This window comes from Hyla sarda, chromosome 2 (genome assembly GCF_029499605.1).
Source record: "Hyla sarda isolate aHylSar1 chromosome 2, aHylSar1.hap1, whole genome shotgun sequence".
Classification (NCBI taxonomy): Eukaryota; Metazoa; Chordata; class Amphibia; order Anura; family Hylidae; genus Hyla; species Hyla sarda.
This window is the reverse complement of record NC_079190.1, coordinates 502256287-502268580: the sequence shown is the minus strand read 5'-3', so window position 1 is coordinate 502268580 and position 12294 is coordinate 502256287. Positions and strand designations below refer to the sequence as shown.

General features: G+C 46.5%; 1 pseudogene; it reads right to left on the bottom strand.

The window, feature by feature from the left end:
• The window catches only part of LOC130357215 (gastrula zinc finger protein XlCGF57.1-like), a 105823-nt pseudogene that overhangs the window by 35781 nt on the left and 57748 nt on the right, over positions 1-12294 (bottom strand).

Here is a 12294-nt window from a genome sequence, read left to right as displayed (position 1 = left end):
GAGGAGTTGTAGCCAGTGTGCAAAATAATCTATTTATTTCTATCAGTTTGTACCCTGAGCTTATGATTCACACCCCTTCTAAAGTAAACTTATTGGGGGAGATTTATCAAAACCTGTCCAGAGAAAAAGTTGCTGAGTTGCCCATAGCAACCAATCAGATCGTTTTTTTCATATTTGAAAAGGCCTCTGCAAAATGAAAGAAGCAATCTGATTGGTTGCTATGGGCAACTTGGCAAATTTTCATCTGGACAGGTTTTGATAAATCCCTCCCACTGTCCAGTTGGTTATTGTTGGTCTGATACAATTTTAAGTCCCGGCAAAAATTCATATACATGAAGGATTTGACAAGTTTGAGATGTGGCAAATTTTCCGCTGCAGTGGGAAACTCACTGTAAACCCTCGCCCATGTAAATGTACCCTAAAAACACTACTGTCACGATGCCGGCTGGCAGGAGGTGGATCCTCTGTGCCAGAGAGGGATTGGCGTGGACCGTGCTAGTGGACCGGTTCTAAGTCACTACTGGTTTTCACCAGAGCCCGCCGCAAAGCGGGATGGTCTTTCTGCGGCGGTAGTGACCAGGTCGTATCCACTAGCAACGGCTCAACCTCTCTGGCTGCTGAAGATAGGCGCGGTACAAGGGAGTAGACAGAAGCAAGGTCGGACGTAGCAGAAGGTCGGGGCAGGCAGCAAGGATCGTAGTCAGGGGCAACGGCAGGAGGTCTGGAACACAGGCTAGGAACACACAAGGAAACGCTTTCACTGGCACAATGGCAACAAGATCCGGCGAGGGAGTGAAGTGAAGTGAAGTGAGGTATAAATAGGGAGTGCACAGGTGAACACACTAATTGGAACCACTGCGCCAATCAGCGGCGCAGTGGCCCTTTAAATCGCAGAGACCCGGCGCGCGCGCGCCCTAGGGAGCGGGGCCGCGCGCGCCGGGACAGGACAGACGGAGAGCGAGTCAGGTACGGGAGCCGGGATGCGCATCGCGAGCGGGCGCCACCCGCATCGCGAATCGCATCCCGGCTGGAGACGGTATCGCAGCGCACCGGGTCAGTGGAGCTGCCCGGAGCGCTGCGGTAGCGAGAGTGAAGCGAGCGCTCCGGGGAGGAGCGGGGACCCGGAGCGCTCGGCGTAACAACTACACTATACTACACTAATCCTAAATAAGGTGTAAAACACTACATATACACTACACCTTTACACTACATATACACTACATCTTTACACTGTCGCGCCCCCCAAAAAAATAAAGAAACGTCTTGTACATCAGTTTTTCCAAAACAAAGCCTCCACCTGTTGAAAAATAACAACTCCAAGTATTGCCAGACAGCCATTGACTGGAGCTCCGTGAGGAAGGAGACGAAACAGCTGTAGGCGTTGTGGTGGCATAAGCGGTGCAGTCCAATATGGGTAAGATACTTTTTCTTTGATATTTATATGGCAGGATGTTGTTACTATTACTTAGTGAGCTGTAGGTTAATGTAGTGGACACTCTGGTAATCTTAGCTGAGGCTAGGCCCATGAGGCAGTTCACTATCATAGCACCTTTCAGCAGCGCAAGCACTTTACATGAATTGGCCATATATATGATTGCATAATAATGCTGCACCTCCTATCCCCACATTTTTAATTTGGTGCTTTTTTGCCTTTTTAATATTATTATTCAGTGTTTATTATGTATTTTTCAATAAAATTTATTATATTTTTGGTAATCCAATTCTAGTTTTGTGTCTTTTTCACAGTATATTATTTGCAGCCACAAGAGGATTCTTGTATAATGGCAGGTTAGGGGACTAGCTGTTAGCTATGATATTGTACAGTCCTGTGAGACCTTTGTGTCTAATGTTGGGAGTTTTGCAACAGATGGAGGCACCCTGTTTGGGGAAAACTGATGTACAGTATTTTTGGTGGAGGAGGAAAGTGTAACGATTGCATCCGGGTCCACCCCTATGAAAATCCCTAATTTAGGCCTCAAATGCGCATGGCGCTCTCTCAGTTCGGAGCCCTGTCGTATTTCAAGGCAACAGTTTAGGGCCATGCATGGGGTATCTTGGGATCTACACCAGCATGTTAGTGTAAGAAAATTTAATTTTTTCACACTAACATTCTGGTGTTGCCCCATACTTTTCATTTTCACAAGAGGTAAAGGGAAAAAAAGACCCCCAAAATTTGTAACACAATTTCTCCCAAGTATTGAACAACCCCATATGTGGACATAAAATGCTTTGCGTGGCGCACATCATGGCTCAGGATTGAGAGAGCGCATGTACATTTGAGGCCTAAACTGGCGATTTGCACAGGGGTAGCTGATTTTACAGCAGTTCTGACATAAATGTAAAAAAAAACATACCCACATGTGACCCCATTTTGGAAACTACACCCCTCATGTAATGTAATAAGGGGTACAATGAGCATTTACACTCCACATGTGTCTGACAGAATTTTGGAACAGTGGTCTGTGAAAATGAAAAATGTAATGTGTTTTCATTTGCACTGCCCGCTGTTACATAGATCTGTCAAACGCCAGTGGGGTGTAAATGCTCACTGCACCCCTTTTTACTTTCCTTGAGGGGTGTAGTTTCCCAAATACAGTAACTCCCCCGACCTACCATGGCCGCGACATACGATAATTTCAACATACGATGGCCTCTCAGAGGCCATCGCATGTTGAAGGCAGCATCAACATACGATGCTTTTGTATGTCGGGGCCATCGCACAAACGGCTATCCGGCGGCGCAGACTGCTTCAGCTGCCACCGGATAGCCGTTTACGGTGCCCCGTATGCTCCGGTGATGGTATCTCACCTGTCCCCGCCGTTCCGGAATGTCCTCTTCGGGATCCCCTGCATCGCCGTCACTCTCCTTCATCGTCATCACGTCGCCACGCACGCCGTCCCGTCATCCAATAGGAGCGACGTGCATAGCAACGTGATGACGGCTATAAGAATGATGATCCCGGGCAGCGGAGAAGCTCTGGAGCGGCGAGGACACCCCGGGGACGCTGCAACAGCGATGGACGGCGACATCCAGGGCAGCGGTGACGGTCCGGAGCGGCGGGGACAGGCGAGTATAACGTCCTATATTTAACATTGCACGGATCCCTCAACATATGATGGTTTCAACAAACGATGGTTCATTTGGAACAAATTACCATCGTATGTTGAGGGACCATTGTAGTGTGCCATGTGGGGTGTTTTTCGCTGTTCTGGCACTATGGGGGCTTTCCTTACTCAAGAGAAATGAGGTTTCAAATTTTGGGGGACATTTTCACCTATTACCCCTTATGAAAATGAAAAATTTAGGGTAACATCAGCATTTTAGTAAAAAAAATAAAACTTTTCATTTTCACGTCCACCTTTATTGAAAATTCATCAAACACCTATGGAATGTTAAGGCTCACTGTACCCCTTGTTACATTCCTTTAGGGGTGTAGTTTCCCAAATAGTATACCATGTGGGGTGTTTTTCGCTGTTTTTCGCACCATGGGGGCTTCCTAAATGCGACATGCCCCGCAAAAAACATTTCAGCAAAATTCGCTCTCCAAAATCCCATTGTCGCTCCTTCCCTTCTGAGCCCTCTAGTGCACCCACAGATCCCTTTATATCCACATATGAGGTATTTCCTTACTCAAGAGAAATTGGGTTAGAAATTATGGGGGGCTTTTTCTCCTTTTACCCCTTGTAGAAATAAAAAATATGGGTCCACAAGAAAATGTTAGTGTAAAAAATGAAGATTTTGAATTTTCGCCTCCACTTTGCTGCTATTCCTGTGAAAAATCTAAAGGGTTAACAAACTTTCTGAATGTCATTTTGAATACGTTGAGGGGTGCAGTTTTCATAATGGGGTCCATTATGGGATGTTTCTAACATAAAGACCCTCAAATTCACTTCAAAACTGAACTGGTCCCTGAAAAATTCAGATTTAGAAATTTGCTTATTAGTCCCCAAAGTTAGAGTCCCTAGGACTGTCGGGGTTCGCTTTCCTCAATTCACCCCTAGTCACCCCTTAGTCATTTAATATTTGTAAATATTATCTATCTAAATAAATGTATATGGTATTACTTACTGTTTTAGCATCGCAGGACCTGCGGGTCATGTGACCGGGTTGCAGAACTCTATGGTTTTTGCTAAAGGACCTTTGGGGGTTTTGGATATGTGATCACCCACAATCCATTGTAACGGTGAGTGATAGCTGATTGGACCAATCCAAAATGGCCAGCCCCTGCCCATATAAGGGAGCTGCGCCATATTGTCACTCTCATGGGTTGCCAACTTTGGACGAGGTAGGACCTCCGCAGCTTACAAGACAAATTACTAGGCCTTGCGGCTTAGGCTTGCGCTAGAGACGGATAGTTCTTACAATTCCCCGCTATCTCAGCAAGACCTCTGAACCTAATTTAACCCCTAAATCCAGCGGATCTATGCAAATACAATCCTCAAAATCTAAAGGGAACTTTCCGGTCCTAAGCATCTGTCAATCACTGCTGTGCTGTTTGTAAAGACTCTGTTATCTGGACTGTTATCATTATTGCATATACAGAAAATCTTCAGTAAAGATTCCTGCAAGTTTTAAGTTCAGCACTGCTGTGGACAATCTATTTATTCTACACTCACCTATCACTCTTGGGAAGGGTGGCGATAGGCCCAGCATCACTACAGAGCTTAACCCTCACCCTGGCATCACGAGTGACAAGAGTTAACAGCACCCTTTATTCCCTTACGTCCTAACCAGTAGCACAGATGGGGTATTCCACCCCCCGCGAACTGGTTAGGACAGATGGAAGTTTTATTGAACCTAATTAAACAATCAGTGAAGACACACCCACAACACCCTGTATAAGTAAGAGGGTCATCCTCTGCCCCATTGTGTTATTTTCTGTCCTCCCGGACAGTGGGACAGATGGTGACCCCCTTACTCCTGTTATATGAGTAGGGGGGAGGTTTTTTCTTACTTGCAAATTTGGGCATGGTTTGCGCCCATCTGCTTCTATACCACGGAGCCGCGACTCCAATCGCGGCCCCCGGCCGGAAGTGCGTCAGCGGCGTCTGACGTCACTTCCTGTTTCTCTCTTCGCTTCCCGGCTCGTTTTTTTGCGCCGTTTTTGCTTATAATGCGGCGAAACCGAGCGGGGAGCCTCTTTCTATAACCCTCTAACTTAGGGTTCCTTTTTTTCCTGTTTTTTAAGACAAGTTTTCTTTATCTCTCTGTAACTCCGCCTTGTGGGCGGAGTCTTGTTTTGACGCCAGCCAGGGGGATATTTAAACTCCCCCTAGGCTGTCATTCAGCCTCCTAGAGCGCAGAGCTGTTGGTACTTCCACAGTCCTGTCTTTTTGAGTTTAGTAGTGCATCCTTGCGGATACTACTGTTTCTCTATCTCTATCTCTTACCTGGTCTCTTGCTGAGAACTTTGGGTATTTTAAATTATATTTTAGCTAGCCGCAATTTTTTTCTTGCCGCTACATTATCTAATCCTCCTCTCATATTTATCTAGATATGTCGACCGAGGGCTCAGGGGATCGTGAAGGCTTGGCAAAAAGATCCGCCAAGCGCAAGCACCTCTCTTGCCATGACTGCAATACTCCCCTTGAGGATAATTATGAATTTTCCAGGTGCCCTCCTTGTAGGGCTAAGTCTCTACCTTCCCACCAGACTGAGCCTACAGTCCAAGATATGTATGTGTGGGTCTCCTCTAACATGTCGGCCATGCAAGCCTCTATTGAGGAGCTGAAACACGTTGTCTCTCAGAAACGCGCCAGACCTTCTTCACCTCCCAGAATGGAGACGTCTGTGGATCAGGAGAGAGAAGATTCCAAGTCCTCCTCTTCGGATGAGGAGGTCGCTGCATCCTATTTCTTTCCGCTGGAAAAGACCCAGCGTCTTCTGAGATCCATCCGGTCGGGGGACCAGGATGTTGATCCCGGGGAAGCCTCTACCTCCGCCTCTAAGGGACCTAGGGTCTTTAAAGCGGATGATACCCTTCTGTCCGTGCTTAGAACGGAATGGAAAAAAACAGAAAACGGTCCGGTCTTAACCAAAAGATTTAAGACCATGTTTCCTATACAGGAATCTCAGCTTTCCTCCTGGGGCCCTGTCCCTAAGGTTGATATGGCAGTTTCCAAACTGTCCAAGAGGACAGTAGTCCCTGCTGAGGATGGGTCTTCCTTGCCGGATCCAATGGATCGAAAGGCTGACTGTGCCATGAGGCGCTCCTACTCCACTGCTTCTGCGTCTGCATCAGTGGCGATAGCTTGCTCAGAGGTAGCAAACTTTTTAAAGACCCGCCTTTCTAACATCCAGTCGGATTTGGACCAGGGGGTTCCTAGTAAGTAAGAGGGTCATCCTCTGCCCCATTGTGTTATTTTCTGTCCTCCCGGACAGTGGGACAGATGGTGACCCCCTTACTCCTGTTATATGAGTAGGGGGGAGGTTTTTTCTTACTTGCAAATTTGGGCATGGTTTGCGCCCATCTGCTTCTATACCACGGAGCCGCGACTCCAATCGCGGCCCCCGGCCGGAAGTGCGTCAGCGGCGTCTGACGTCACTTCCTGTTTCTCTCTTCGCTTCCCGGCTCGTTTTTTTGCGCCGTTTTTGCTTATAATGCGGCGAAACCGAGCGGGGAGCCTCTTTCTATAACCCTCTAACTTAGGGTTCCTTTTTTTCCTGTTTTTTAAGACAAGTTTTCTTTATCTCTCTGTAACTCCGCCTTGTGGGCGGAGTCTTGTTTTGGCGCCAGCCAGGGGGATATTTAAACTCCCCCTAGGCTGTCATTCAGCCTCCTAGAGCGCAGAGCTGTTGGTACTTCCACAGTCCTGTCTTTTTGAGTTTAGTAGTGCATCCTTGCGGATACTACTGTTTCTCTATCTCTATCTCTTACCTGGTCTCTTGCTGAGAGCTTTGGGTATTTTAAATTATATTTTAGCTAGCCGCAATTTTTTTCTTGCCGCTACATTATCTAATCCTCCTCTCATATTTATCTAGATATGTCGACCGAGGGCTCAGGGGATCGTGAAGGCTTGGCAAAAAGATCCGCCAAGCGCAAGCACCTCTCTTGCCATGACTGCAATACTCCCCTTGAGGATAATTATGAATTTTCCAGGTGCCCTCCTTGTAGGGCTAAGTCTCTACCTTCCCACCAGACTGAGCCTACAGTCCAAGATATGTATGTGTGGGTCTCCTCTAACATGTCGGCCATGCAAGCCTCTATTGAGGAGCTGAAACACGTTGTCTCTCAGAAACGCGCCAGACCTTCTTCACCTCCCAGAATGGAGACGTCTGTGGATCAGGAGAGAGAAGATTCCAAGTCCTCCTCTTCGGATGAGGAGGTCGCTGCATCCTATTTCTTTCCGCTGGAAAAGACCCAGCGTCTTCTGAGATCCATCCGGTCGGGGGACCAGGATGTTGATCCCGGGGAAGCCTCTACCTCCGCCTCTAAGGGACCTAGGGTCTTTAAAGCGGATGATACCCTTCTGTCCGTGCTTAGAACGGAATGGAAAAAAACAGAAAACGGTCCGGTCTTAACCAAAAGATTTAAGACCATGTTTCCTATACAGGAATCTCAGCTTTCCTCCTGGGGCCCTGTCCCTAAGGTTGATATGGCAGTTTCCAAACTGTCCAAGAGGACAGTAGTCCCTGCTGAGGATGGGTCTTCCTTGCCGGATCCAATGGATCGAAAGGCTGACTGTGCCATGAGGCGCTCCTACTCCACTGCTTCTGCGTCTGCATCAGTGGCGATAGCTTGCTCAGAGGTAGCAAACTTTTTAAAGACCCGCCTTTCTAACATCCAGTCGGATTTGGACCAGGGGGTTCCTAGGGATGAAATTCTTTCATCCTTCAAGACGACCAATCTGGCCGTTGATTTTTTGTGCGATGCTTCCACCCAGCATCTTAAATTGGCCTCCAAGTCTATGGCCCTGGCTTCCGCTGGACGACGTCCTCTGTGGTTAAAACCTTGGAAGGTTGACAACTCTTCCAAGAACACCTTATGTGCTATGCCTTACGAACCCGGCATTCTTTTCGGAGCTGAGCTGGACCGCATTATGGAGGGACTTTCTGACAAGAAAGGCAAGTCCCTTCCTTATTCCTCCTTTCGTGGTCGAGGGCGGCGTTCTGGGGGCGGATCAGCCCCCCAGCCTAAGCCTCAGAGAGACTGGGGTAATCAACGCCGGGGCGGAAAATGCTCCCGTGGCCCCAAAGACAACAGAAAGCTCTGACTGCGGGCTTCTACGAAGCTCTGGGTTCCTTGCCAAGGTGACCTTTCCAGTTTCCCATCCTGCCCCCCAGATTCCAGTTGATGGTCGTCTTCACCATTTTTCAAGCGCCTGGTCCCTCCACATTCAGGACCCTTGGGTCCTGAGATTAATCTCGGATGGTTATTCGATAGACCTCGAATCAATTCCCCCATCCAATTATGTGGAGACAAGAGTTCTTTCACCATTCAAACAGGGGGCGCTAGAAACTTACATTCTGGAATACATCCAGAAGAATGCCTTAGAGGAAGTTCCTCTTGCAGAGCGGGGGTCAGGAATTTATTCTCCAGTCTTCCTAGTTCCCAAGGTAACAGGAGACTGGCGGATGATTATAGATCTGAGATATCTCAATCAGTATGTAAAGCACAAACGCTTTCGTATGGAAACTATTCAATCTGTGGTCAACCTCATCTCGCCAGGGGATTACCTGGCTACTCTGGATCTAAAGGATGCTTATCTTCATATTCCTATTCATCCGGTATCCAGAAAGTATCTAAGGATCGCAGTTCAGGTAGGGGGAGTTCTAAAACACCTCCAGTTTGTAGCCCTCCCGTTTGGAATTTCTTCGGCCCCACACACATTTACCAAAGTGGTGGTAGCGGTAGTTGCTGCTCTAAGGCTCCAGGGGCTCAGCATCGTTCCCTACCTAGACGATTGGCTCCTCAGAGCTCCTTCTTCTGCGATCCTGTCCCAACATCTGCAACTAGCAGTATCCTTCCTTCACCAGTTAGGGTGGATAGTCAATTGGGCCAAATCCAATTTCCTCCCAACGACCTCAGTGAGGTTCCTCGGCTTCATAGTCGACTCAATCTCCATGACACTTTACCTCTCTCCCGAGAGGAAATCTCGGGTTCAAGAATCGGCCCTTTTTCTCTCTGTACCCCGGAGAGTATCCATTCGCACTCTCATGCGGATGTTGGGACTTATGTCCGCTACCGTGGATGCGGTTCCTTGGGCTCTTTGGCATCTACGCCCTCTTCAATCAGAGGTGCTCGCCACTTGGAATCTCAGGCCCTCGGGCCTAAACAAGTGCCACTCCCTGTCTTATCGAGTCCGGTCCTCTCTCAGATGGTGGTCTCACCTCGAGGACGGCAAGTCAATGATCCAACCCTCTTGGATCATACTTACTACCGACGCGTCCCTTGTAGGTTGGGGAGCGCATCTCTTGGATCTGTTAGTGCGGGGATCTTGGTCTCCACAGGAGAGAGGGTTAACCTCCAATCTCCTCGAGATTCGAGCCATCAGATTAGCACTCCTCCACTTTGCTTCTCTTCTTCAAGGGAAAGCAGTAAAGATCCAATCCGACAGCATGACGGCTGTTTTGTACATCAACAAGCAGGGAGGCACTCGATCACAAAGCCTCCTCAGAGAGGTGGGTCTGATCTTGGATTGGGCAGAGAGGAACCTAACCCATCTGTCGGCAGTTCACATTCGGGGATCTCTCAATGTGATCGCCGACCGCCTGAGCAGAGGACTTTCAACTGGAGAATGGTCTCTCCATCCAGAGATGTTCAAACAAATAACACTCAGGTGGGGTGTGCCAGAAATAGATCTTATGGCAACAAGGTTCAACACCAAAGTGGTGAGATTTTGTTCCCTGTACAGGGAAGACAACCCAGTAGCAATCGATGCTCTCTCAATCCCATGGAGGTTCAGGCTGGCCTACATCTTCCCTCCAATTTCCTTGATCCCAAGGGTATTGATGAAAATCAGGCAGGACCAAGCCTCTGTCAAAGCCATAATTCCATTTTGGCCCAAGAGAGCTTGGTTTACCCAACTCTTGCAAATGAGTCGAGGACAATTCTGGAGGCTTCCCCCAGAGCAAGCACTAGTGTCGGGGGACACTCACAGCTGCTCAAATCTTCAAATGTTCAACCTGACAGCCTGGAGGTTGACCAGTCCCTTCCACATCTAGAAGGGCTTTCTAGTGCGGTCTTGAATACCCTCTCGCATTCCAGAGCGGAGTCCACTAACAGAGCCTATAAAAGAATTTGGACAACTTTTCAGTCTTGGTGCTCCAAGAAACAACTACCTGGACAGAATCCAGCTTTTGCCACAATCCTCAACTTTCTCCAGGAGGGATTAGACAAGAATCTATCTCCTTCCACACTCAGAGTTCAGGTATCAGCCATCTCTGCCTTTCTCAATAAACCATTGTCTCAAGACCCACTAGTCAAAACATTCTTGAGGGGATCCTCAAGGTTAAAACCTACAATTATACAACCTGTCCCAGCATGGGACTTATCGATGGTGCTCAAGCGGTTAGCATCTCCCCCCTTTGAGCCCTTGGAGGAGGTGGACATGAAATTTGTTACCATTAAAATAACTTTTTTACTGGCAATCACATCAGCCAAAAGGATTGGGGAACTTCAAGCGCTCTCGGCACTTGAACCATATACTAAATTTTTGCCAGATCGAGTGTTAAGAGATACCCAAAGAAAAAAATTCCCACACAGTAGGTCCTACGCCACAAGACATAGAATAATTCATAAAGAAAAAGGCGTCAAACAGGACATAATTGACACAAAGTATACTTTATTAATATGAAAAATGACAAGACATTTAAAATAATTTAAAAGAATACATATATAGTAGTAAACATGAATCCAAGAGATGCTGAGAGAGAAGAACGGGGGCTATGCTTGTCTGCCAGGGAAAGAGTTAAATAAATAGTGCACATAAGTATTGTTTCCCATGAATTAATGAGGGAGGCTACGGCTCAAGGGTTGTGGAATAGATATTAGGAACTGATCCGGCAATATGCTCGGATCGCAATTAAATACAGAAAATCAAAGAGCAAGAGAGAGCCCCAGGGGATCAAAAGCGCATTATAAGTAGAACAAACCCTAAGCTAGACAATATAAGGAAATACTTTACCAAGTGGAGCAGAGAGTACAATGCTACAGCCACCCGCCACCCAACGTTTCACCAATGAAGGCTTCTTCCGGGGTGTGGTCAATAGAGTGTGGGGTATGTATATATGCAGAGACTTAACCAATTAAAACCAGGGACAAAAGCACGTGATTTAATTAGGGCGTCGTAATCGCCCATAGGTCACTGTTACCAAGCCTCGCTTTCATACCGAGGTCCGGAAACAGATACGTCTGTCAGCGTGCATCACCTGACAAACCAAGCCTCGCTTCCAAAGCGAGGCTCGGATGTACGGGCCAATCGTATACTGGGATGTGTCATTATCCAGTAGAGAGCCAAGCCTCGCTGTCAAAGCGAGGCTTGGAAAGTGCTCAGATGCGGAGATCCCTACTAAAGCGAAAATTCATAACTCTAGGTAGTTAGTTATAATTATATACAGGCACAATTCAAACATAAATAAAAAATAAAATATATTCATTTCTATATCAACATATTATAGATTACATATCAGGGACTAAATATCATGATGGGTACATATTGTGAGTAAATACATAAAGAGTACACACTTAAGGTAAGTACATATAATACTAGGGTCACATGTTATGTGGATGCAAGTGCATATTATTATATTTTTCATATATTCATATATTTTATTATATAGATATTCATGCAGCTGCACTGCACAAAGGCAGTACAGCATCATGAAGAATCAAGGTAAGTGCATCGCGTGCAAAAAAAAAAAAAAAAAAAAAAAAAATAAAAAATAAATAAAAAAATAAAAAAAATAAAAAACAACAGAACAACAGTGAAAAAAAGTCAAGTGCAAAGTGAACACACAGTGACAAAAATAAAAGTGACATGCAGGAAAAAAAAGGGGGGGGGAAAGGAAGAGGGGGGGGGAAAGAAGGGGGGGAAGAAAGGGGGAAGAGGGGAAGAGGGGGAGAAAAAAGAAACCTATATAAAAATCTACCTAGTAAAAAAGGGGGGGGGAACCAAAATGTCAATGAATGTGTGAAAAAGTGGAAATATGAAAAATGGCTTAATAATTAGTACCACTGTCATAATTAAATAAATAAATGGGTAGCAGTGAATGTTAAATATAATTTAAGCAATTAGATTAGAGCCCCAAAGATAATATAAATAAACAAAGAGGGGCATAAAAATGTGGGTATAT